Raw genomic sequence first — 25,118 nt, 5'->3', positions numbered from 1 at the left:
AGTCTTCCGCAGCCAGTTTTAAATGACAGCGCGATGGGCCACAGTGTTACAGCCTCGCCCAGCACGGGCTTGGAGCCTGGGGAGGGCGGCGGGGACTTGTCAGGTCAAAGGTATCGGCGTCTGTCTGTCCACTCTTTGCACTCGCGACGTTTGCCGCTCACCGGAAAGTCTGTCACTGGATCGAGGGCTTGGCTCCTCCCCTGCCCCTTGGCCAGCCCAGCTACATCCATGGGCACTGGGCTATAGTTGCTACCCCTCCTTCTAGCATGCGAAACCCAAGCTCCCCGTGGCAGAGCGTGGGCTGTGTTGTGCCAGGCCCGCTGGGAAGCCATCAGTTAACACGGCGGTGGGACTGACAGCTGTCTCTCTGTGCCTGTCACAGGCCAGGACTCGGTGTCGTCCCTCGATTAGCAATGAAGCCAAGGCCCGGGGCTGAGAAACCAGGCGTTTCACCCACCCTCCAGTCTCTTCGTCCCTCTGGCTCAGCTCTAGCCCAGTGCGGTGCAGGGTTTCTATGACAACATGGAGCACCGCTAAAAAAGCCTGCTGCCTTAGCCAGGCCTCTCCAAGGGAGGGAGACGGAGCAGCGAGTGGAGGCAAGGCCAAGGGAGGGAATGGAGCAGGGCAACACACACAGCCAAGCAAAGACCCTTTCGTGGCTGCACCACAAACTAGGAACGTGTAGCCTCCTGCTTGATGGAAGGGTTAGCCCTGTTTTTACAGATGGGGAAACTGAGGCACGGAGGGGCGAAATGACTTGTCCAAAGTCACACAGGGAGCCCCTGCCAGAGCCCGGCAGGGCTGGTCTCTGCTACCCACGCAGAGATGTTGTGCATCAAACTTGACTCACGGTGTTACCTTGTGGGACTGGAGAGCAGCGCGCTGTGCGGAGCCGGGTGCGTTCCACAAGCAACCCAGCCGCTCTCTGCGGCCCCCCAGCAACGCTCTGCTCTCCCGGGGCACTGCGGTGCCTTCTCCAGACCCCGGTCCCCGAGGCAATTGCCCCCCTGGGTGGACAGGAGCGCGGAGGGGGAAGCCGTGCTGCCTGGCCTGGAGCGCACCCCACCGGGCTGAGGGGCTCTCCGTAGCGAAGTCCTTTTCCCGAACTGTCTGCTCTAACGTGGGTCCCTCCGAGGCCTGGCGGGAGTCACTTCGGGGCACAGCTGACATGCGGTGTCTAATGTTGGGTGCGGCTTTCTAGGCAGAGCACTGATCGCTCTGGGAGTGGCTCAGCACCTTGGCAGGCCAGGTCCGGGGGAGCGGAGCGGGGTACCCAAAATCAGAGGCTGCTTCTGAAGGCCTGGCCTTACCCACTGTGTGCCTCAGCTTCCCCTTGTGTACCAGGAGGGGACGCGCCTTCCTTCCCACGCAGGGACGCTGGGGGCTTAGTGCCCGGAAAGCCTCTGAACACTGCGGTGCACAAACCCAGGTGTACCTTCCCCTCCCTCGTGCAGCAAACATCTGGGCCCTGCCCCATCGGGGCTGAGCTGCCAGGCGGCCAAAGTCCTCCTCTTACACCCCACCCCCTGTGAGGTGTCCCCCTCCTTCTCCTCCTGTCGCTGATTTGTCTTCTTAATGTGTGTCCAGGTAGGTTAAAGTGCTCACCAACAGTTACCTACATACTCGGCTTTCTCTTTAATGCTTATCTACCCTCTGCCTCTTTCTGTCCCCCCCCCCCCCATTTATTTTGGTTCTGTACTTCCAACACTCCGGTCACCTGAAGAAGTGGGCTGTGCCTGCGAAAGCTCACGATCCCATCGACATGTTTTGTTCCTCTACAAAGTGCTACCAGACCGTTGGTTGGTTCTAAGTTTATCCTGCACAGACTAACTCGGCTGCCCCCTGCACCTCTTGATTCTGAAGGGCTGCTCCTGCCCTAGTCACTGCCGTGGAGAGATGGCCCCAGCCTGGCTATCTGCTGCCATCCTGTGGGGAGAAGTGCACCCTGGTTATCCCCCTCTGCACGTGGGCACGGCCAGACGGGAGGCAGCGCTCGGCCTGGCAGCATGAAAACGTCTCTCCCCTCAGGAGCTGGTCCCATAACGGATTTCCCTCCACCCCCCTGACTCTGTGGCATGGCTGGGTGCAGACTCTCCTAGCCAGTGGGGGCACTCAGAGATTTCCCCTGGATGCTTCCAAAGGGCAGTTTTCTCAGGTGCCTCAATAGTCCGGGCTGCTCCTTAACGTGCCACTAGTAAATACCGAGGCGCTGTTCTCCCGAGTCTGCGTGCTGCCTTTGCAGGAGAGTCCAATAGGAAAGTAAGACCCTGAATCACCTTATTTCAGGGGTGGGCAAATATCGGCCTGCAGGCCGGATTGGGTTCCCCAGGCTCAGCCCCGGCGGGCTGCCGCCGCTATATGTACCTGTGCCTCCACAGGTACAGGTGCTTGCAGCGCCTGTTGGCCGCGGATCACGTTCCCGGCCAATGGGAGCCGCGAGAAGTGGTGTAAACCCTGGCAAGCCGCCGCCATGGTGTTGCCCACCCCTGGTTTATTTGCTAAAGAACCAGGCAACGGCAGTCTGTGGGGATGGGCCCTTTGTGTGGCCGAGCTCTGGGGGGCAGGGGCTGCCTTTGGCCCTGTGTTTGTACAGCCCCTAGCACCGTGGCAGCATGGACCTTTGCTTTAGGGGCCTCTGCAAGACGGGGGGATATCAGTAACGCATGGGGCACCGTGTTCCCCCAGCACATACCCCTGTGGCCAGCCGGCCTCGTCTGGCTTCCCCATGTGGCCTCTTGTCCCAGCTGTGGCAGTGGGCAGGAGGCCCTGCGGGGAGGGGGCTGGGTTTCCCGGCTGTTGCAAGGGTCCCTTTATCATGCTGCTAATTGGAGGGGAACCAGCAAGCGGAGCTGGGCACGGGGAGCTTTGCTGCCTGGTTCCTAGCAGGGAAATGTCGCTGGCTTTGTGTTTCAGCAGAGAGGCCCAGGGCTGAACGGGGCCACGGAGCCTGAGCTCCCCCCTCGCCTCCAGGACGGGGGGAAGCCCCTCAGCAGTGCAGGGAGGCCAGCAGGGCTGGGCAGTGGGCACACAGGGGCTTCCTGCTGAGCTGGCACCTCCCGCCAGCGCTCCAGCCACCTCAGGCACATCCAAGAGACAAAGGACAATGAATCAAAGCTGTAGCTGGGTGAGGCGGCACTAGAGGGCAACACAGCCCGTTCTACAGCCCTGACAGCGGCCACAGAGTCCCCAAGTCTGGGAGACAGCTGCCGGGTGGGGGGGGGAATGCCCTGGCTGCAGCTGGTCCCCGCGCCAGGGCCCGTGGCGCTGTCGAGGAGCCAAAGGAAAGTGGAGAGTGAGCCAGGCATCCCTGTAAATCCGTGTGAGCCGGGCTGCACATGCTCCACCCCAGAAAGGGACCTGCCCTTCGCCCTCCCAGTTCCACAGGGGCCCTGCAAACCACAGAGAAGATCTTACTGGGGTGCAGTGCGGCCAGTGGGGGGCACTGTGCGGGCATGGCAGCTTGACAATCTTTTCCTGGGGTGGGGGGGGAACGCACACTCCAATGGGTGCCAAGTGGCTGTATTCGGAGAACAGGTTCTGTGTGCAGGGAGAGAAAGACCAGAGCAGCAGGGTCCCCCCACCCCCAAGCAGCCAAAAATGAGGGAGCCAAGGGTCAGTGGGTGACGGGGCCGGGCAGGGGATTTGCGCAGCCTGGCCCCATTTTTCCTGTAGGGCTGACACTTCAGAGCCATTCTGATGCAATCCGGCTGTGCCTGGGGAAGGGAGCTCACACTTCATTGTCTGCCTAATGGCCGGCGATTGGCTTTGTCTACTCCTTACCCAATAGTTAAGGGCTGTGCTAGACGCTCTCCTATGGAGAGGCTGCAGCAGGAGACAGCGTGATGTGATTCCTGGCCCAGGGATGGGGAAAGATGCAGGAGCAGGGCTCTGGGACTCCGAGAGAGGTGGTCTCCCCTGGCCAGGGAGAGCGGCAGTGGTGGAATGTGACTTTACCCGGGGGTGGAGCAGAAGCACCAGGGCAGTGTCAGCTGGCCTGGCCAACTCTCCCCGTTTGGGAGTGACTCTCCTGCTAGCGGGCCTCTGCTCGGAGCCCAGTCCTGGGGGCAGGGGTGGGGTGAGGGTGTCAGCTCCTGGCACTAGAAGAAAGAGGAAATGTCCAGCCAGATGGCTGTGCACCTCGGAGGGCCGGCAGGAGAAGCGAACCGGGGACCTCTGGAGCTTAGGGCAGCTCCTGGGTGTGGTGTCCAGGAGCCTGAGGGAAATGAACAACCCAGCATCTGATTTGTCTTTCATTTCACAAGTCTGGAGTACTCGAGAACTGGTCAGAACCCAGAAATGCAGGGTTTCTGTGCACGCAGGCCCTTCAGAAACCAGCCCCTTAATGCCCCTCGGGGGGCTGACAGAATTGCCAAGCCTGGGGGAGGTGGGGAGGAGCTGTGTAGACGTACCCTTCGCACTAACGTGGCGTTAAGCAGCCAGACAAGGTAGGCGAGGCCAGATTTCACAAAGCGCCCCGGCAGTGCAGGTATTTGTTCCCACGCGGGAACAGTGGCAGGAATTCACAGACACTGTTTGCCTGAGCTCTGTAAGGGAGGTGAAAGGCCATAGTAGTGGGCAGTTTCCTGGAGAGGATGCCAAGGTCCGGGGGCGCCGTGGGTCCGGAGCGAGAGTGGAGCAGGGACGGGCGAGATGCAACCAGCAGGAGGCGCCGCAGCGGTGAGTTAACCCCCATGACACTCTCCCACCCGCTTTGCCTGTCTCAGCAGGTGAGGGGCAGGGCCAATCTCTCCTGCCTTGGGTTGCCAGATGGTTTAACCAAAAATACCAAACACCCCCCCCCCCCCCCAAAAAAAAAAACCAAACAAACACTGGGGAAAAAATTCTGTTGAGGAAAAAAAAGGGAGACCAAAATTTTTGAACACTCCCCTTCCCCCAAAAAAGGGACCCTTAGAGTTATTAAGCAAAAAAAAAAAACCAGCATGGCCCCTTTAAGAAATGCTTTTGAGGCTTTTTGGCCCTAACAAGCCACTGGCAGCCATCCTGTCTTCCTGCTCCGGGCCAGACAGCTCCCCTGCAGAACCAGGTAAGCACCTGGTATTTTCGCCTCCTGGCCAATAAAAAATCAGAAAATACCGGACGTTTTTGGTGTCAGCCTTTTTCTGAATTTTTTTACGGGACAGGAGGTGAAAATACCGGACTGTCCGGGTCAATACTGGACACCTGGCATCCCTACTCCTGCCTGGTCAGCCCAGCCTGGATCTCGGCTGGCATCTAAAGCCAACACAGTCACTGCCCCTAGTGATGGCATGTGCCAGCCTCCTGCTGATGGGCGAGTGGGGCAGGAAGAAACTTTCCCTGGGCCGGGCCAGGCCATCCTATTGCTGCCTGCTGCTGGTTCCTGGACTCTCCATCTCAAGCACCTGGTGCTGGCTGGTGTCTGAGGCATGACACTGGGCTAGGTGGACCATGAGTCTCAGCAGGTCTGGCACCGCCCATGTGCCTGTGTTGTGATGTGGCGTTACCAATACTTTGTCAAGTGCTTGGGAGCCTCACTCGGCGGGTGCAGGAGCAGGGCACGGGAATTATGTTAGGTCCAAATAGTTCGCTCTCCACTACCAGTTTTGCTCCTCTCAGGGCTGCTCCCAAGCAAGGCTGCCAAGTGGGTCTTGTTGTTATTAACAAGTGTGCACAGTGTCGTGATTAAGATGCCTGGGTGCACCCCGTCTGGCCCCCCGTGTGGTGGCGCTCATGCAACATGCATTTCTGCAAAAGGTGCCACATTGCGGGGCTCCCAAACCCCATGCTTCTCGCAGTACTGCGGATGTGCACATGTGGGGAGGGAGCCGGCCTGGTGGCGGGCTTTGAAAATGCCTTTTAATAAGGTTCACGCAGGCAGGGGGGAGCCATAACTGCTCAGAGCTCTCTGAGTTACAATCCCTGTTCCAGTGGCTGCCGGCAAGGGGTCCGTCTCTTCCCCTCTTGGCATTTTGCCTTGCTATCTAATTATTTGCTGGCTATTTTCTGCTCGGAGGCCGGGCTTGCACTGGGTTTCACCGTGCTAACTGTGTGCAGTGCTGTAGCCGTGTCGGCCTCAGGATGTTAGCGGCACAAGCTGGGGTGAGGCCATTTCTTTTATTGGGCCAACTTCTGTTGGTGAGAGAGACGAGCTCTGCTGGGTTGGGAGCTCCTAACGTCACAGCCAAATGCACGGTGGAACAGGTTGTTCACCCTAACTAGTTAGCACATATTTAGGACCCTTCATTTTCTGTTTTTATTTAATTTTTCTCAGGAATTTATTAGTGTTTATTACCACCACAGCAAAAATGAGGTGAAAATCAGTGTAAAAAAAAAAGTGATATGAAAATCAGTGTAAAAAAAAGTGATACTTTCTCTGGGTAAGTCTTGGGGTTTATTTTTATGGACCGGGAAAAAAGGATCCAGTAGATTGCTTTGAATGCTGTTCCTCGCTGTGATTTGCTGGAGAATTAAAACAGAAAACAATCGCTCTTATCCTCAAACACAACTTTTCATTTGAATAAACAGTTCACCGCTGTAGACTGAGAACTACCAGCCTGTGAATATTTCCATTTAGTACTTGGGCTTCTCCATTTGCAGAGCGCACACACAACCTCTTCCCTTCCCTGATTTTGTTTTTAAAGAACTTTCCGATACTCTCTTGCGTTCCAACACGTGTTCCGACACAGCTTTCTGAGGCGGGGCGGCCTCTGTGTGTCCGCCGGAACTCAGCATGGCCAGGCACCTGCTCCAGGGGAGCCTCTGGATACCGCCAAAATAGCAAATAAAAATAACCCAGCCAGGCCCACGCGCTCTCAAGAGCACAGGGAACCACGGCGCCTTCCCTTCACAGCCCAGTGGCCCGTTCGCGGCTGCTCCTTTGCAATGCCTGTAGTTTTGTCTCCATTTTCACCAGGCCACTGGCCCCCTCTCTGCGGCCGCAGATGGCCTCGCTTCCCCCAGTGCCATTAAACTGCCATTTAAAGAGATGGGGACTGGAAGAAGTGACCCATTATGCTGCTCTGGTAATTGCAGGCAGAGGTGACAGGGCAGGGAGGATGTTTTCAAAGGGTGGGACTGGGGAGTTTGTGGGGGCTGTTGCGAGGGGGAGCAGACGAGGTGGTGGAACGGGCCCTAGTGGGTGCTAATGACCCATTGCGGGTCACGGGGAAATCTCTCCCTCTGAAAATGCAAATGTAAAAATGCTGAGTGGCAGGGCTATCGACCTGAGAACTTCCCGGTGGGCTCCCGCGAATCCGGCGCTCAGCCCACTGTCAGCTCAGGGAGGCTAGCCCCTCCCAGGGCGGCAACGGTTTGGCAGCCTGTGAGAGCAGGGATGGGTCCACCCAAGGGTCACGTCTTTCTGTCCCCCAATGCACCCGCACATCTGGCCGGTGCCATTTTTAAAAAAATGAAATGGAGAGACGAGTTCCTGCCGGGGCCGTGCAGCTGTCAACGGTGTGAAACGGCTGCAGCGCCCTGCCCGCTGCGCGCGCCACTCGCCGGCGTTCAGAGGTGTGTTCCGGCCCCCGAGTGCCCTCCTTCACGGGGGGAGGGCTGCCCGACGCGCAGATTGCTGCTGTTTGCATTGTCGATGGATTGGGCACGTGGCGTCAGCCGTTCCTCATGCTGACGCGGCCTCTCCGCAGGGAAGGGCATTGGGTTTCTAGAGCGAATGCCACCTGGCCGCTCTTGCTCTGGGCCTGGCTTTGTGTCTGCGGCGTTTGGGCAGGAAATACCTGTGAGGCCCAGAGAGCCCACCATCAAACTCAGGGCCAGGCTACTGCTCAGGTCCCAGGAAGGAACCCAGATCTCGTCTCCATTTATAATCCCTCACCCCTTAGGGCTTCCCTTTGGGGAGACCCAGTTTTCGGCCATGTCAAGGGGCACCCCACTTACCCCCGGACTGACGCCTGGAGTCCCAGGGGTTAGCCCCAGGCAAGCGCCCCGTCTGCGGTTTGTACGTCGTCACTTCATCTGCCTCCAGCTCTTCTCCCCAACCAGTGTGTCGTCTTCCAGTCCCAGCCCTCGGCGTGCTCCCCTTCCAGGGGAGGGTCAGCTGTCTCCATCCCTAGGCAGGGCTCTCACTCCGTGCCGCGTGGCCAGGGGCCGGGGGAGCCCAGGGCTGCCCTCTGCTCCAGGTTCTAGCCCCGGGGCCATCAACTCAATACTCTGGGTCTTCTCTGGCTTGCCTCGGCTGGTTCTCCTTGTCTTCTGGGCTCGCCAGCTCCCTCTTCCCAGGGAGCGGCTGCAGCCCCACTCCTCCCCGTCTGCTTTCTGCCTCTCCCAGCCCTGCTCTGCCCCCCAGTCAGCTACCAGCGGGCTAAGCAGCCTAGACCAGGGGAGTGTGGGGGAGCCCTCCCCGCAGCTGGTTCTAGTTCCCTAGGTCACCCCGAGTCCCTAGTCGACGTCTCAAAAGCTCCCAGTGCTGGCTTGAAACCGGGGGAGGGGAACCTCCTTTTGGGCCCCTCGGGAGGAGAGCTGGGCTGGCTCCTGAAACCCCTTGCTCTGTGCCTGGTGGGGCTGTGTCCGCCAGGGCCGAGCCGTGGGGCCCAGCGGAGGGGGAGGAGAGCAGGCCTGCCCTTGCTGGGCTCTGAGGGGCCCCCTCGCGAGCGTGGATGCACCGGGGTGCCGGTGCCACAGGGCCTGCAGGGCTCGGGGCTGGTTTGGCAAGGCACAGGCACAGGGCACGGCACGTGCATACGCCCGGGCTCTCGCACAAGGGGGCAGGGCGCAGGAATTAGCCAGCCCCACTGCTGGGAAGCAGTTTGTGCCGGCACTAGCGGTAAATCTGTCAATGCTGTGGGCTGCGTTGTCCAAACCCGCCCTAGCCTCGGTTTCCCTCCGAGGCCTTTCCCTAGTCCCAGACTCGGCCCAGTCTGACAGGACCACGCAGCAGCGTGCGCCGCGGCCGCAGGCGGTGTGACTCTGTCGCAGCCTCATCGGCAGCCCCTGTTTTCCTGTCCCCATCCCTCCGCGTCCAGACCGGGTGGTGGAGAAAGCGCTGCACATCTTGGCAACCCCCGGCCTCCTTTCCGCATCCTGAAACTGCAGTGTTTCTCCTGGGCTAGACACGAAACGGCCTGGCCCTTGGAACAAAAAGTGGGAGGGGTGAGAGACGTTCTGCAATGTCCTTGGAAGACACGCGGCAGGAAAACACAGAACTTCGGCTCCTCGCAGGGTTATTTCAGTCCTGGGGCTTTTCTCTCATCTGCTATCAGAAGCTCTCACTGCGAGGGCACGGTGCACCAGGGGATGTGCAGAACAGTCTCCTCAGAAATGCAATTAAGACTCCTCTCTGTGAGGCTGGAAGCAATCTGGCGTGCCTAGGTCTGCCTCTTCCCGCTCTTTGCCTTGGGAACACGGCCGATTACCAGATCAAAGCCTCGGCGGGAGGAGACGCGCTCTAATTCTCCTTTCCCTGGCCTCACCTCGCCATTAAAGGGAAGCTGCATTGATTACCCCCTCCCCGGCTTCCTGGGCTGGTGTCAGAGGGCACCACGGTATGTCCTGGGGGCCAAGCAGTTCCGCTTGTTCTGTGCAGCTATTCGTACTCCAGAGCAGCAGAGATGGACGCATGCAAACACGACGAAACAAACCAGCAGGAAGCCGTCAGGCCGCAGGGCCTGACTGAGGCGGGAGCCACATACGCTGGAGGACTACCAAGGCCTCTCTCTGGATCGGACCCGCTGGCTTAGGGACACGGACGCTCCCTTCCGAGGAGGTTGCACTGCAGAGGAGGGGTCAGCGAGGGCGGGTTTCTCAACGAGGATGCTCTCTGGCCTCGCTAATTAGTTCCCCTCCCCTGGAGTCCGATTGATCAGACAGCATCCAGCTCCCAAGGCAGCCCTTTCCCGAAGGGGCTAAGCTGGCTGGATTCATCCTCTCTGCAGGTTCCCTGATGGGGCTTGGAGCCTTCTTTCTGCTTTGCCGCACCCCACAACTGTGGGCTGCACCCAGAGTCCTGCCTGGTGGCTTTAATGACCCCAAAACAGCCGAGAGGAGCCCTGTTCTCCCCACTCCACCAAGCTCTGGATCCAGGAGCACCACCAGGCTCCAAAGGCACCTGGGAAAGGTGTGTGTGTGTAGGGGGGGCTGGCTCTGCCCCCCAGAAGTGGCAGGGCCTTGGTCAGAAGGGGTGGAGCCTGGGGCAGCCAGCCCTCAGTGCCGCCTGGACTGTGGGCGCCCTGCCCCCCACTCCCAGCCCAAAGAGCTGCCCGGAAAGGCCCCAGGCAGCTCCAAGAATGGCCTGGCACGCTCCCTGTGGCACTGGGGGGAGATTTAAGCCCTGCTGGCTAAGAGCCCTGGGCCCTTTTGAATTGCCGGGCCCTGGGGCAGTTGCCCCTGGTCCCCCATCAGCAGGCCTGTCCCGATCCCAGCCCTTAAAGGAACAGTAGCCCGGAATCTTCTAACACCTTCCCTCTCCTAGACACTCGCCCTTCCCTGGGCCGTCTTCCTCTCCCCTGCTTTGGTTATTCTGGATGCCTGGCCCAGGGTGCCTGGCCCAGGGTAACTGCCCTCTGAACGACCTCTTCCAGCCTCCAAGGGCCATTTTGTGTGGCAGTCCCCTCCCCACTGCCCCGCGGCGTGTGCTGCCCCTCAAGCCAGGGTAGAACGTCCCCCAGACCGGCCGGGGTTTGCACAGCATCTAAACCAAAATGTTCCTCTGTGGCTCTGTTCTTCGAAACCTTCCTCAAGCCTTTGGTCTGTTTCCTTCCTCTCCCTTTGATTTCCCTCTTGCAAAGGGGAGCGGGGAGGGGGGAGGAGGAAGGAAAATGGGGAGGAGGCCGTGAAAACCCCAACCTGGAACACCCCAATTGCCAATTCCCTCTGTCTCTCTGCAAGCCGGGGCCATTTCAAAGGAAGCGAAACGTTTAATTCCCTTCAGAAAGATCATTCTTTGAGCCAACAACACACAAAACCCCTCAATTACCTCTACTTGGATCTGGAAAGCTAAAGATCCGGTGTGTCACAGGGACTGAGTCACCGTTTCATGCTGGCAGGGTCCTTGGAGGTCCGGACTGATGCCCTGGGGGTGCGGTGGGCATGTATGTGCATGTGAGCGTGTGTACAACAGAAACGCTTGTTCTGCTCTGGCCCACGCTGTATTCGCTGTGGCTAACGAGGGAATGTCGGGAGACAGGCTTGCCTGTCCAGTGGTACGAAAGGCTCTGCTTAAAAATAAACACATAAGGAATTCGCCTGTTAAAGGCGGCCATTGTCTCCCATTTACTGTACGACTCTTCAGCATAAAAGGTTCATCACTTCCGTGTGTTTCCCGAGCCCCGGAGGAAATTGGGGCTTTTCCCCTCTGAGATGTAATGCACATTGAGGCAAACCCACCAGGGTTTTCAGAGACTGACACTTTGGTGACACGTAACCCAAAACAAAGTAAATTAAACAGCTAGATAATAAAAAAAAACCAAAGGCTGTTTTCAAATAGCCTCTTTGCAGCAGTGCATTAGTTGACTGCACAGCTGTAGTGCGTAATGAGCAATATATTAATTTATAATTAGTGTAATACAGTAAAGCTCAGCAAATAGCTCGGTGCACTCTGGCTAATTCATCAAGGGAAGAAGCGGCTTTTTAATGGCTTCCAAGGTTTGCCTGTCCCCGGTAATTGGGAAGCCCAGAATTTATGGTTCTGTCTTTTAAGGGGGGATGTGATTGCAGCCACACATCTTCATTTGGTGTCTGCTCCCACGCCAGTGCCGGGAAGGAGATTTCTCAGGCTGTAGGGGCTCATGAGGACTTTTCGTGACCCCATTTGCAGCTTCCCCCTGCCAGTGTTTTGCAGCCCAAGTGACCTCCTGCTGCAGCTCTTCTCCTGCTGCCACAGAAAGGGGTGATGCCGGAGGCTTGGCTCGGCTTTGGACCCCCTCTTCTTTTTAACTTCATAGCATTTGGGAGCGACTTTCTCCTCTCGGGGGTTATAGCCCCTCCCTCTCACAAGATACCCTGGGACAGGCAGGGGAAGAGCCAATGGAGGACAGTAATGGAGTGGGAATTAAGCACTTCGCTCCTTGAGGCCCGTTGGAAAGTCTTAGCCTTTTCCATTGGTTGAGCTGAAAAGCCGGTTCGGAAAGGAAGGACAGTTTGTGGTTCAGACTCTGATGGGGGCACAGGAGATGTGGATTGATTCCTGGCTCTGCCACAGACTTCCCCAGGCAAAACACTTAGGTCAGCTCTTCACTACACAGGAAGGTGGAGTTAAGATATGCAGCTCCAGCTATGTTAATTATTGGCTGGAGTTGATATATCTTAATTCGAGTTTTCACACAGTCTCCACAGCGGGAGGTCGATGGGAGCAAACACTTGCTGGCTTCCCCTATTCCTTGCAGGAGCAGGAGGATCGGTGCCAATGGGGATACCCTCTGAGTTTGATTTAGCGGGTCTTTACTAGACCCGCTAAATCAAACTCTGGATTGTGGCTGTGTCAATCTTCCGTGTATTGAAGACATGGCCTCAGTCTCCCTGGGCCTTGGTTTTCCACCTGTCAAACAGGGATAATTATCCTGCCTTTGTTTAAAGTCTCTGGGGCAGCGGCTGAACTCTCACTTTGTGCCTGAATGGTGCCCAGCACACAGAGGCCTGCTCTTGGTTGCAGCAATGTAGTCATTTGTTCTGTGCACCAAGGCATGTGCAAATGTGCACCACCAGGAGAAACACAAATCTAGCTACGGGCGCTCTGCTAACTAGCTGGGTGGCGTTTGAATCTCTCCTGAGTGGTTGCACAAGTGTACAGTTGTGCCACAGGGAAGCAGGGTCAGGGCAGTGGAGGTGCCCTGGGGAGATAGGGAGGGGAACTGGCCGGCGGAAGCAGGGCTGGCGGGGGGGAGACAGTGGGGCTGGCCAGGGGAGATCACGGGGGGGGGGGAGAACCGGCTGGCAGAAGCAGGGCTGGCCGAGGGGGGGGGGCAGTGGGGCTGGCCAGGGGAGATCGCGGGGGGGGGGGGGGGGAGAGAACCGGCCGGCAGAAGCAGGGCTGGCGGGGGGCGAGGGGGCTGGGCCAGAGGAGATCGCGGGGGTAACCAGCTTGCGGGGGCAGCAGGGCTTGCCAGGAGAGAATCGGCTTGTAGAGACAGCCGGGCTGGCCGGGAGGGGAGGGGAAGAATCGGCCAGCTGTTCAGGGTGCACGCAGATCCATAAAAATGTAAAAGCAGGGCCTTTTAAATATCCCCACTGCTGACAGTGCGGTTTAAAGGCACTGCAATGTGTCGGAATGGAGAGAACTTGGTGCATTCACCATCCGGAATGAGAATATGGATAAAAAATTCCAAAGATGGTGTCAAGTATCAGAGGGGTAGCCGTGTTAGTCTGAATCTGCAAAAGCGACGAGGAGTCCTGTGGCACCTTAGAGACTAACTGAAGTGTAGGAGCATAAGCTTTCGTGGGCAAAGACCCACTTCGTCAGATGCATTTCACGAGGAGTAATGGTAGTTTGGACTAGGAAGCCTAGTTCGAACCACCTAGTTCGAGCCCCGTGTAGCCGCGCTGCACGGGGTTCGAACCAGCAGGGTTTTAAAAATGGCGGCTCCCCGCTTATGCAAATGAAGCCCGGGAAATTCAAATCCCGGGCTTCATTTGCAAGTGCGGTATGCATACATTACCCCGCTAGTTCGAACTAGCGGGGTAGTGTAGACATACCCTCTCTCCCAATCCCGGGCAGGAACACTTTGTTCAGTCTCACCATCCACCTGGAAAAATACCAGGTTCAAGATGGATTCCTGTACTAGGTGGCCTGGCCAAATGTCCTTTCTAGGACCAACCCCAGTCTGGCTTACAGGACAAACAAGACTATTCACAGGTGGTTTGTGTGAGTACTGAGCCATTATGTTCCTGAAGTATCCTGAATGGCCCTCATCCGCACATTGAGAATTAAAACCCAGTTCACACTTCATATTCCTGACTTCACGTACAAGAATGATAAGATATACAGAATCAGCAGATTGTAACTTTAAAATTGACATGCTACATGGTGCATTTTCCATACAGTGTCTTTGTGTTAGGTGTATCCATATTCATAAGCCAACTTTCACCAAGCATGAGGGGCTGAGACCATCTCTATTTTTAAATGTGATATTTGTAGACCAGTTGATCCCACATTAACAATTAAAAGTATTTCTGAGATGCCAACAACATTCCAGCATCTGCTTGTATCTCTTGTTCTACCCCCTCATTTAAATCTTCATTGTAGCTGTCGCATCGTCTGTAAAATGTGAAGCCCGGAGCTAACAGCAGAAGCACGTGTATAACTTCAAGCAGATGAGTACGCCTGGTGTTTTATTTTGCGGAGATTGAGGATCTTGTTCAAGCACAGTCAGAAGGATGGACATCAGACATCTGGAGAGCTAAAGGAATGACTCGGGAAAATGATAGTTGTCTAGGTATGTCTAGTCCAACCCAGGCCTTATTGAAAAACCCTGTATGATATTGTGAGATTAGTCTCTTTCATTAGGATTTGCTGTGTCAATTCTTTGCCCTGCTAAACGGTGTCTTTTTAAAGGATATGAAGAAGTCTCTTTTCCGTGATTAAGATGTAGTGGAATCCTTGCAGCTATCTAGGAAGGAGAAGGGAAACAAACAAACCCCAGATGGAACCAAAACAAAACACGGACCTGTTGATGAAAAAGCTAATGATTCAGGTGAGGATCAGTTATGGGATCCAGATGGAATTAAATCAGTTTCACATAAGTCTGATCCCCCCACCCCCACATGTCATAATCCTGTGGTCTGAAAAGTGATGTGTTTGTATTTGCTAACCATTTATGTCAGTTAGGCCATGTCTACACTAGGAAACTATTTTAAAATGACTAAATTTGACTTAACTCCCAATGTAACAAATTCGAAATAGCGTGTTTTCACTACAGGAAAGCAATGAAATGAGCCCAAGGCTACTTCAGATTTAGAGCCCCAGGAAGCACTGAGGAGTAATTAGTTCGAATGATTCTGGGGAGTATTCATTTCAAAATAGTGCCACTGGAGTATTCCACACTACTGCTATTTTGAAATTAGCATTTTTCCTGATGAAAAGCAGGAGTACAGATTTTGAATTAAGTGGCCTGTTATATTTAATTATGCATGGATGCTACGCTTATAAATTCGACTAAAGGGGGATTATTTCAAAATAAAGTCCTAGGCTGTGTCTAGACTGGCCAGTTTTTCTGGAAAATCAGCCGCTTTTCCGGAAAAACTTGCCAGCTGTCTACACTGACCGCTTGAATTTCCACAAAAGCACTGACTTCCTACTGTAAGTCTTCTTGAGGAAATACTATGCTGCTCCCATTCAGGCAAAAGTCCTTTTGCGCAAAACTTTTGCACAAAAGGGCCAGTGTAGACAGCTCAGATTTGTTTTCTGCAAAAAAGCCCCGATCGCGAAAATGGTGATCGGGGCTTTTTTGTGCAAAAGCGTGACTAGATTGGCACGGATACTTTTCCGCAAAAAGTGCTTTTGCGGAAAAGCGTCCGTGACAATCTAGATGCGCTTTTCCAAAAATGCTTTTAACGGAAAACTTTTCCGTTAAAACCCTTTCCGGAAAATCATGCCAGTCTAGACGTAGCCCTAGTGAAGACCAAGGCTCTGTGTCTACATTGTGCAGAGGTCCTTGTTAAATAATACGGTTCTAATTTAATTGGCATTTGTCTGATATGAAAGGTAGTTTCGATAGTGTTTGCTATTGTTTGTTTTTATAAAACCATTGTGATGTAAGAAGGATTATGTTTGTATTGACTCATGACCATATCAGTAGATGCCTAATTTTGCGATTTTTTTTCTTTCAAGCGATCTGATGAATAGAAATGGCAGATTTCAGTTAGCTTCTTACTGATTTTATTATTAAAACTCTGTGATCTGGAAAGTAAAATGTTTGTATTTACTTAACAGATTATTCAGGGAGGCTGGGTTTATGGGACCTTTCCCGTTGTGTTGACAGGGGCCTAGTTTAACATATTAAAAGTGCAATTTTGACCTGGTTCTTAAAAAAGAGAGAGAGCTAAATTCCTAGGTGAGCTCCTTTTTATCTGAAGCCTGCCCCAGTGCCTACTGAGTTTGTTGGTTGCATTAGCTGTGAGGGGGGAGGCGGTGGCAGTGGGGGGGGGGGGCTTTCACCCCAAGCAGAGACCAATGTATCACAACCTCCCTGGAGCCCTCGGGACCAGCTCTCAGAACGGCCGTGAAGTTGGGCTGGAGCAGAGGGCTAGTACTGCTTAGGAAATAGGCTGAGTGAAGAGATGCTGCCGCTCCCTTCGAAACGCAGAGAGTGGCCTGACCTTTTAGTGAGAGTGCTTTATTGGGCTCCACTTGAGACACGCCGCTGGTAGCTGGTGTCCCCGCCGTGTGTGCAGAGAGAGGGTGACCGGGGGGGGCGTGCCCACAGCACTCACACAGTATTGTATCACGCCCACTCTGTGGAAGGGTCCCTTTGGATCTGCTAGCACATGCTGCATCTGTGAGCGGTTCAGGAGAGGGCAGTTCTTCCCAGTCACCGCCGTGCCGGGCAGGGAGAGGGGGAACCCGCCGCCTCTCCGCGGTGTTCTCAGCCACAGAGATCCCTAGTGTTCTCTGAACCGATGAGCCGCAAATGGGTCAGCCCCCCGTTGAGTGTGGGGCTCTCTGGCTCCTATCGGACCCGTCCGCACCCCTGGGTGAGTCCCCTCTTTAGGTGGAAACCAGGCAGCTGTGCCCAGTGGGGTGCTAGCCGCAGGGCCCTTCTCCCCAGGATACCCAGCGCAATGGCCTTGCCATGGAGGGTTTCATCAAGTGGGACAAACTAGCAAAACAACTGGACCCACGTGGGTCTCAGCCTCTCTGCCAGGCTTCCCCCTGGAGCCACCCCTCTGCCAGCTGGAGCCAGGCTCTTCATCTTCATAAAGGTTCCAAACAAAAATACAGGAGCGTTTGTGGGTTGCTGCCTGCTGCTACAGCCCCAGAGCAGCGCACAGGCCTGGGAAGGGCCCGGGGGACATGCACAGAGATCCCAGGGCTGCACCCCTAGCCTAGTAATAAGGCCTAGTCTTAGACAGGGCTTCCCGGCCATTGCTCTCCCAGCCCTTCTCCCCTTGTGCAGCTGCAGCAGCTAGTTCTTGGTCCGGTTCCCGGTGACATGGGAGGGCTGGCTCCTGAGTGGCACTAGCCTGGGGCCAGGGCGGTCCCGCTGTGTGCCGGGCAGCAGGCCTGGAGCCCTGGCTCTGGGGCTGAAAGGGGGCGCAGGGCGCTTGCTTCCAGGGGCCAGGGCACTCCCCTGCCAGTGCCGGGGGCTGTGCAAGGTGGGAGCGGCGCCCGGAGGGAAGGATCCCGGGGAGGAAGGGAGCGGAGCTGGCTGGGCAGCGGGTCCTGCCGGGGAGGGATGCAGAGCTGGGGGGGCGCTTCCCGGCGTCGCGCGGGCGCTAGGGGTCGCTGCGCCCCTTCGCAGCGCCCCGGCTCTGCCCGGCGGCCCCCGAGGAGGCTGCGGCGGGCGGCGCAGGGGCGAGCCAGCCTGCGCGGTGCGAGCGGAGCCGCCAGACGCTGCGCCTCCGAGCCGAGCGCCAGCAGGGAGCGGCCAGCCCGGCGGGAGCCGCGCCCGCGGGGCGGGGATGGGCAGCGGCTGCGGGGCGCGGCGGGGACGCCTGTGACCGAGCCAACAGGTAGGGGCGCGGGGCTGGGCTGGGCCGGCCCCCGGGGCTCGGCTCCGGGACGCGGCAGCCGGGGGCGGAGCTCGGGACGCTCCCCGGCTGGGCCGGGCCGGGCGATCCCGGGGCGCTCCGGAGCGCGGCTGCCTTCGGACGGGAACTTCCCGGCGCCGAGCCGTGGGGCCAACTTCGGAGCGCCCGGGACCCCGGCCGGCGCGCTGCACGGGGCGGGCTGGGGCCGGGCACCGGCGTGGGCAGGGGCAGAGGGAGCCGCCCGGGCACCTCCAGGGCAGGTCCGGCCCGCGGGCTTCCCGCTGCGCCTGCGGCCCCCCCCTTTGGCGAGGGGCTGGGGAGGCGAGAAAAGGCAGAAAAATGCAGCGCATCAGACCCCCCCGCCCGGGGCACTGAGCCCGGCGCCGCTTCGGCAGCGGGTTCCGCAGTAAGAGCGTCCACACGGGCCAGAGCCCCCCGAGCCACTGCGCTTTGGAACCCGCCGCTGACTTTCTCGGGGGGGGCTTCCCCGGGCCCTCGGCAGCTCCCGCCCGGGCTGGCTCGAGAGGGGTCCGCTCCAGGCAGGAGCAGCCGGAGAGGTCACGGAGCCCGCTTCAGGACATGGGAGGGGCGGCTCTTGGCTGGGGCGGCGGGGCCCCTTTTCCTCCAGGCAGCCTCTCCCGTTGCTGTTCGGGGTGGATCCCCACCCCCGGGTCTCTCTTCCTGCCCGGACGTGCCCCCCGGGGGAGGTGGCGCTGCTGACCTGAGAGCTGGGGATTGGGGTGCTGCAGGGTGGGATAAGTGTGTGTGTGTGGGGGGGGGGGCAGCTGGCCGGCCTGCTCTTGTTGAGTTTCCCTGTCCTGCCGAGGGTGTAGAGCAGCCAGATCTGGCTTCCCTGAGCTGCAGGTACGGGGAGGGAAAGAGGAGGCAGAGGCAGGCTGGGTGCTCATGCCAGGGCGGGGGGTAGGTGCTGGAGCGCAGGTCCCCGGGGATGGAGGCGAGGAGGCCGGGGCTGCATGCCAAGCACGGCTGGTGCTGAAGGAACTGTGAGCCCCCAGCAGGTGTGGGGCTGAACCAGCAGGGACCCTAATTACATTATCCGCGCAGCACGCAGCGCACAAAGCCAGCCCCAACGCTTGCAGAGGCGGGAGAGAGCCGGAGCTGGCAGTGACTCATGGCAGGGGCAGGTCTGCCAGGTCCCCGTGGAAGTGCCTGTGGCAGGGCTAGGCAGCAGCTTGCTGGCACGGTGAGAGTGGCCGAGGGCTCCCAGCGTGGGTTGCTTGCTGGGAATGCGGCTCCCCCGGCACCATGGCTGTCCACGCGCCCTGGAAAGGGCCAAGTCCTGTCCCCGCTGCAGGGGCCTGCCGGATGCACACACGGTAACGTCCTGCCAGCCAAAGGGGATCGAGGTCAGTCCTGCTTCTGGCCCCGTTTGAGAGAGGGAGCCTGTTCCTGAACTGTCCCTGGCTACTGCGAAACCTCCAGCATGAGTCCAGGAGCTGCCAAACCCCCCTCGCAGCTGAGCCTTCTGTTGCCGGCAGCCTCACAGCAGCAGCGGAGCCTGGCGAGTTACATTTCCCTGCTCCGGCACTTGCATAGCCCTCGGTTAAAACGGCTGACTCTGGACCAGAGAAGAAGCAAATGTTTCCTGCTGCCGTTGCTCCATCGGCCAGAAAATGGGAGGAGAGCAGCCCAGGGCAGAGAGCTGGAGTGGGACTCAGTGCCTGGTTTGCCACTGGCCTGATGCTGGGCCAGTCACGGCCCCTGCATGACTCAGTTTCCCCTCCCCTGTAAAAGGGAGTTACTTCTGCTGGCCTTTGGAAAGCAGGTGGGGAATGCACAGTGCTGTGTGAAAACTCAGTTATCGTAGTGACAGCTGGTGTTCTGCCTGCGAAGGACACCGATGGCCCCGCTGGGCACCCATTGTTCCCCACAGCACAGGGTTCAGGCAGCAAAGACCCAAGATGGATTTGATTGGAATCTCACCTTTTTCTCCAGCTGTAATTCATTGGCTCAGTGGAGCCATTCCGGATCTCTACCAGGCCAGAATTGGGCCCGTCGGCTCTCTACCAGGTCAGAATCGGGCCTGTCTGATCTCTACCAGGCCAGAATGTCCTCAGACCCTCTGCCCCAGGCTGAGGAAAGCAGGGGAAGGGGAAGGCGCTGTCCTTATGCCCATGTGAGCAGGCTCCTCCCGGGCCCCTTAGCATCTGGGGAAAGTTCTCCAGAGGGGTCTGTCCTGGAGGAAGGAGGAATGTGCCAGGCAGAGGCATGGCCCTCCCAAAGAGATGGAAAGGGGGATCCGCTGGCCTGGCGGAGAGACGAGGAGAGGCTCGTCTCGTGCGTGACTCAAGCCGAGTGTCCATCCCTGGCGACGTGGGACGGAGCGAGCCGAAGGGCTCTCCTGGGTAGCACAGCATGTGGGCTCCGGGAGAACCAGCCCGGGCCAGCGCCCCTTGGCAGCCACTGGGCCAGCAAGGTTAGCCATCCGGTGCCCTGCCTACCTCGACTGCCAAGACTGATTGAGCTGCTGTTCACCTGGGCTTTCAGCCCCCGCGAAGCTGCCTCGCTCCATCTGAGAGCAGCTCCTGGCGCTGGAGGAGTGGGAGGAGCTGCCCTGCAAAATGCCAGCAGCGCCAGGGAGATGGGACTCGCTGAGTACAAGAGCTAGAGTCAGACGCAGCACGTGGGCAGAGTGCAGGTGAAAACTCTCCCGTGTGCCCTGGGCTGAGGCCAAAATGTGGCAAAGACTGAAGTAAGGAAGAAGGCGACGAAAGGAGATTGGGCTGGAAGAGAGAAGGAAAGAGCCCCTGTCATGCGCAGCCCTGCTCTCTGGGGCTCCTGGCGATTCTCTGCTTCACTTGGGCCTGCCCTGCAGGCTCCCAGCAGCTTCCGCCGCTTCCCGCAGCGTGTGATTAGACTGTGGAACTCATTGCCACAGGACTTGGTGAGCGTCACCTGCGGGTTGGGTGTTTGTATCGCTAACAGCAATAGCCAGAGCTGGAACAGCTTATGCGAAAATGAAAACTTCCTGCCTCGGGGCTTATGCCAGAGCCTAACTGTGGGGGTCAGGAGGCGACTCCCTTGGGGAGGATTTATCCGCCATCCGCTGGCTGCTCGGGTTCTCGGGTCCTGTGGACTTGCTGGACTTGGGGTCTGGTGCATTCTGCCAAGGCCCGAGTTCTCTGCTTTCCCATTCCCCACGGGGCTCTGTTCCCTGGCATCCCAGATCCAGGAGAAGGGGAGCCTGCCCCTGCCCTGCGCCGTGCCCCCTTGGAGTAGTGCCTTGGAAGGAATTTGTTCCCCATGGGCCAGGGAGTGCACAGCTTCCCTCCTGGGGCTCCCCTGAGGGATGCCAGGTTGTGCCAGCTGCCAGAGAGCCTCGTCCGTGGGCACACCAAGCCATGGCACTGAGAGGCTGGGCCGTCCCCAGGGGCTGTGGAAAGGACAGGGCGAGCTCCCGAGCTGTCCCTGCTTTGTGGGGACATGGTATGAAGGACAGTGACCCGGGAGGCTCATCCCCCGCTAATACCTGGGACTTGGCTCAGCCACAGCTCTAGGGAACACTGGCAGCCCTTGCATCCAGCTGGGCACCAGGGGACGGCATGGTGATGCCTGCTGTTCTGCCCTGGCCCACTGCGTGGGCTGAAGGGCTGGAGCCCACCTGGGCAGAGGTCTCGCTTGGCTTCCAGGGAGGCAGCGGCAAAGCCCGGGGGTGCAATGGCGCGGGGTCTGCCCCCTCAGCTCACTTGGATTTCTTCAGCGGGCTCACCCTGTGTATCCTGGCCCTTATGGACCGTGGGCACGGGCCCCTCCACTTCACCTGACTGCTGAGATCATCACATCCGTGGCTGCTGGTGATTAACCTCTGCTGAGTCTCCTTAGCACTTCATTACTCACCGCTCTGCACCGCACGTAATGAGGGCTTTACAAAATTCAAGACAAGCGTGATAATGACTCAAGTACAGGAATAGGCCCCCAAGTGGCCCAAGTTAGAAACACTCTCTTCCATTTGGATAGCGTCATCCAGGTTGGACCTCTCTAGTCCGGCACGCTTTGGTCTGGCAACATCTGTGCTCCGGCATGATTTGAGTTAGCTGGATGTCCACTTAGCATGGGTGAGGCCAACTTTCCCGCGGTCCCATAAAGTTTGTTTGCAGCCACCAGTCCTGGTTCTCAGTGTTCTGGGCTGTTCTTTAGCTCTAATTTACCCCGAAATGTCTTCTAAGAGCCCAGCAAGCAGTGGCAGTGTTGGTGATGCTGCTAGACAATATCGACCTTCCATGGTCTGGCAGATTCTCTCGTTTGGTCTAGAAGACATGAACTGTGAAGAAAGACTGAAATAAATCAGTTTGTTTAGTTTAGAACAGGGAAGGCTGAGAGGGGACATGAGAGCGGTTTTCAAGTACATAAAAAAATGTTACAGGGAGGAGGGAGAAAAATTGTTCTGCTTGGTCTCTAAGGACAGGACAAGCAGCAATGGGCTTAAACTGCAGCAAGGGAGGTTTAGGTTGGACATTAGGAAAAAGTTCCTAACTGTCAGGGTGGTTAAACACTGGAATAAATTGCCCAGGGAGGTTGTGGAATTTCCATGGAGATATTTAAGGGCAGGCTGGACAGACACCGGTCAGGGATGGTCTAGATGGTGCTTGGTCCTGCCGTGAGGGCAGGGGACTGGACTTGCTGACCTCTTGAGGTCCCTTCCAGTCCTAGCGCTCTAGGATTCTATTTCTTTTTGAATTGTTCCCATTTGAAAAATCGCCTCAGTATTCTGGTCTAGACTGAGCCGTCCCTGAGGGGGCCAGGGCGATGCAGGCCATGGTAAGCAAATCAGAGTGCAAAGCCGGCCCCATGGCATCATAGCAGCGCATGACCGCCTAGGCGGAGAGCATTGGCGTGGCTGTTAATTCACTAGCACCAAACGGGAGAGTCTCTCTCAGTGAGGGGGTACCCTGCCTCCTCGCTGGCCTGCGCCTCCAGTGCTGGGAGCAGCCGGGGGCAGGGGGCACTCGTCCTGCTGTGGGTGTCCGCCCAGCACTGCAGGGGCTCTGCCAGGCCACAAGGGCATTGGCAAGGCTAGCTGCGGGCACAGAACTGGGAAATGGATAGCAGGAGACACTGTAAGTCGGATTCGGGGTGCTGGTGGGCAGAGGGGCCTGGTGGGGATAGGAGGAGATGCTGTAAGTTGGGTGCTGGGTGCTGGCGGGCGGAGGGGCAGGGTGAGAAGGCGATGCTGTAAGTCGGGTGCGGGGTGCTGGTGGGCGGAGGGGCAGGGAGAGAAGGCGATGCTGTAAGTCGGGTGCAGGGTGCTGGCGGGCGGAGGGGCAGGGAGAGAAGGCGATGCTGTAAGTCGGGTGCAGGGTGCTGGCGGGCGGAGGGGCAGGGTGAGAAGGCGATGCTGTAAGTCGGGTGCAGGGTGCTGGCGGGCGGAGGGGCAGGGCGAGAAGGCGATGCTGTAAGTTGGGTGCAGGGTGCTGGTGGGCGGAGGGGCAGGGAGAGAAGGCGATGCTGTAAGTCAGGTGCAGGGTGCTGGCGGGCGGAGGGGCAGGGCGAGAAGGCGATGCTGTAAGTTGGGTGCAGGGTGCTGGTGGGCGGAGGGGCAGGGAGAGAAGGCGATGCTGTAAGTCAGGTGCAGGGTGCTGGCGGGCGGAGGGGCAGGGCGAGAAGGCGATGCTGTAAGTTGGGTGCAGGGTGCTGGTGGGCGGAGGGGCAGGGAGAGAAGGCGATGCTGTAGGTCGGGTGCAGGGTGCTGGCGGGTGGAGGGGCAAGGCGAGAAGGTGATGCTGTAAGTTGGGTTGGAAGGGCACATGCAGAGCAGGGTGGGGAAGACGCCCACCCCTGGCACATTGTACAGTTTAATGAAAACCCCCTAACGGAGAGTGAAGGGCAGCCGCACCCTGCTGGGCATGTTAGGGGGGATCCTGCCTTGGTGCTTTTCCAGGTCCCCTCTGTGCTGGTTTTGCTTCTTATGAGTCTCTCTTCTCCACCCTCCTCCCCTATTTCTGTTCTTCCCATGGCACTTTCCTGCTGTGCCGGCTGGATAATCCTATTTGTATTGGGCTTTGTGTAGATGCAAATAGTCAGGCGGCCTGAGGCAGAGACACAACATGTGAGGGGGGAGCTGTGCAGGAGTCCAGCCCAAGAGGACAAAGGCCCTGCAGATCTCTCAAACCTCCCCCAGCAGATTTCAGAGCCACAGACGGAGACCTGTGGGGATAAGCAGCCCCCGTCTGATTATCAGCCTTCCCCCATAGCTCATGTTCTCTTGCCTCGAAACATTCTCGTTGCTCTTCCCTGGACCCTCTCCAATTTCTCCACATCTTTCTTGAAATGTGGTGCCCAGAACTGGACACAATACTCCCACTGAGGCCTAACCAGCGCAGAGTAGAGCAGAAGAATGACGTCTTGTGTCTTGCTCACAACACACCTGTTAATTCATCCCAGAATCATGTTTGCTTTTTTTGCAACAGCATCACACTGCTGACTCATATTCAGCTTGTGGTCCACTATCACCCCTAGATCCCTTTCTGCCACACTCCTTCCTAGACAGTCGCTTCCCATTCTGTATGTGAGACACAGACGGTTCCTTCCTAAGTGGAGCACTTTGCATTTGTCCTCATTCAACTTCATCCGGTTTGCCTGAGCCCATCTCTTCGGTGTGATTGCAGGCTGCCCTGCAGGGACCCTCCCGTGCTGTGCGGGGCGGGTGCCAGCTGCAGAGCGCGGCTCCACACGCCCCAGAGAGCCTGGGCCGGGGAGCAGCAGTGCAGCCTAGAAAGTATGGGTTGAAAGTGCCCTCGGGAGGTGAGTTAGGCCGAGCCCCACCACGGCCAGGCGGGGGCCAGCGCTGGCTTTGCCTCCCATGAGAGATGCATCCTGCCGGCCTCAGCTTCGCTCCACCAGAGAGGAAACAGCACTGCATTCCCTTAGCCCAGCCTGAAGGGCACATCCCAGGGCCAGTTCCCCATGGCCGGGGACAGGCTGAGGACCCTGGCCCAGGCCCTCGGGGGCACCGTCTCAGCAGCTCCCCCAGTTTGAGCAAGCAGGTGTCTCAGCCCCCCTCACAGATGGCGCCTACTTCTGTCCCCTGCAGGCTGTGTGCCGGTGCGGTTAGCTGGCGTTCGGCGCCTGTCTCTGTGCGTGCCCGGTGGCTAGGGCTCCCTGCTGTCCGTAAGGGGGCTGCTGGGCCCAGGGAAAACAAAGCAAAACCCCGCCCCCGAACGCTCGCTGCTCAGGCCTGGCTCCTGGCTATTGCTGTTTGCTCCGCAGCCGCTCGTGAGCTGGGTTGGGCAGAGGCAGCCAGGCATCCAGCTGGCATAGAGACAGGCCTGGGGCAATGCCCTTGAGTCCGAGTGTCTGGCAGCGCTCCTCCAAGGCAGGGCGGGTCTGGGCTAGTAAGAGGAGTGCTGGGTCGAAGTGGAAGAGAGGCCTCGGCCCTCCTCCTCCCCCAGCCCGGCCCGGCCAGGCTGCCCCACGCCGTTCCTTTCCTGGCTTTCCGCTGCGGTCCTGGGCCATGCCATGCCGGTTTGTGCTGGGCCAGCCTG

At 57.9% G+C, this 25,118-nt stretch overlaps 1 protein-coding gene across 3 annotated transcripts in view; it reads left to right on the top strand.

The window, feature by feature from the left end:
- The first annotated feature begins 14,143 nt into the window (after window positions 1–14,143).
- TAFA3 (TAFA chemokine like family member 3) overlaps window positions 14,144–25,118 on the top strand; it is a 49,961-nt gene continuing 38,986 nt past the window's right edge. Inside the window, exons 1-2 of one of the 3 annotated variants that reach the window (XM_075909964.1) lie at window positions 14,144–14,363; window positions 14,483–14,621. The gene's annotated coding sequence lies outside the window, so the exon portion shown is untranslated. Of the gene's footprint in view, window positions 14,364–14,482; window positions 14,622–17,433; window positions 17,599–19,355; window positions 21,693–25,118 lie in introns of those variants that run through there. The other 2 variants (XM_075909963.1, XM_006118781.4) reach the window with 2 other exon arrangements.

Source organism: Pelodiscus sinensis, chromosome 27, assembly GCF_049634645.1.
Source record: "Pelodiscus sinensis isolate JC-2024 chromosome 27, ASM4963464v1, whole genome shotgun sequence".
Lineage (NCBI taxonomy): Eukaryota > Metazoa > Chordata > Testudines > Trionychidae > Pelodiscus > Pelodiscus sinensis.
The sequence above is the reverse complement of the archived record's forward strand: the minus strand, read 5'-3'. Positions and strand labels throughout refer to the sequence as shown.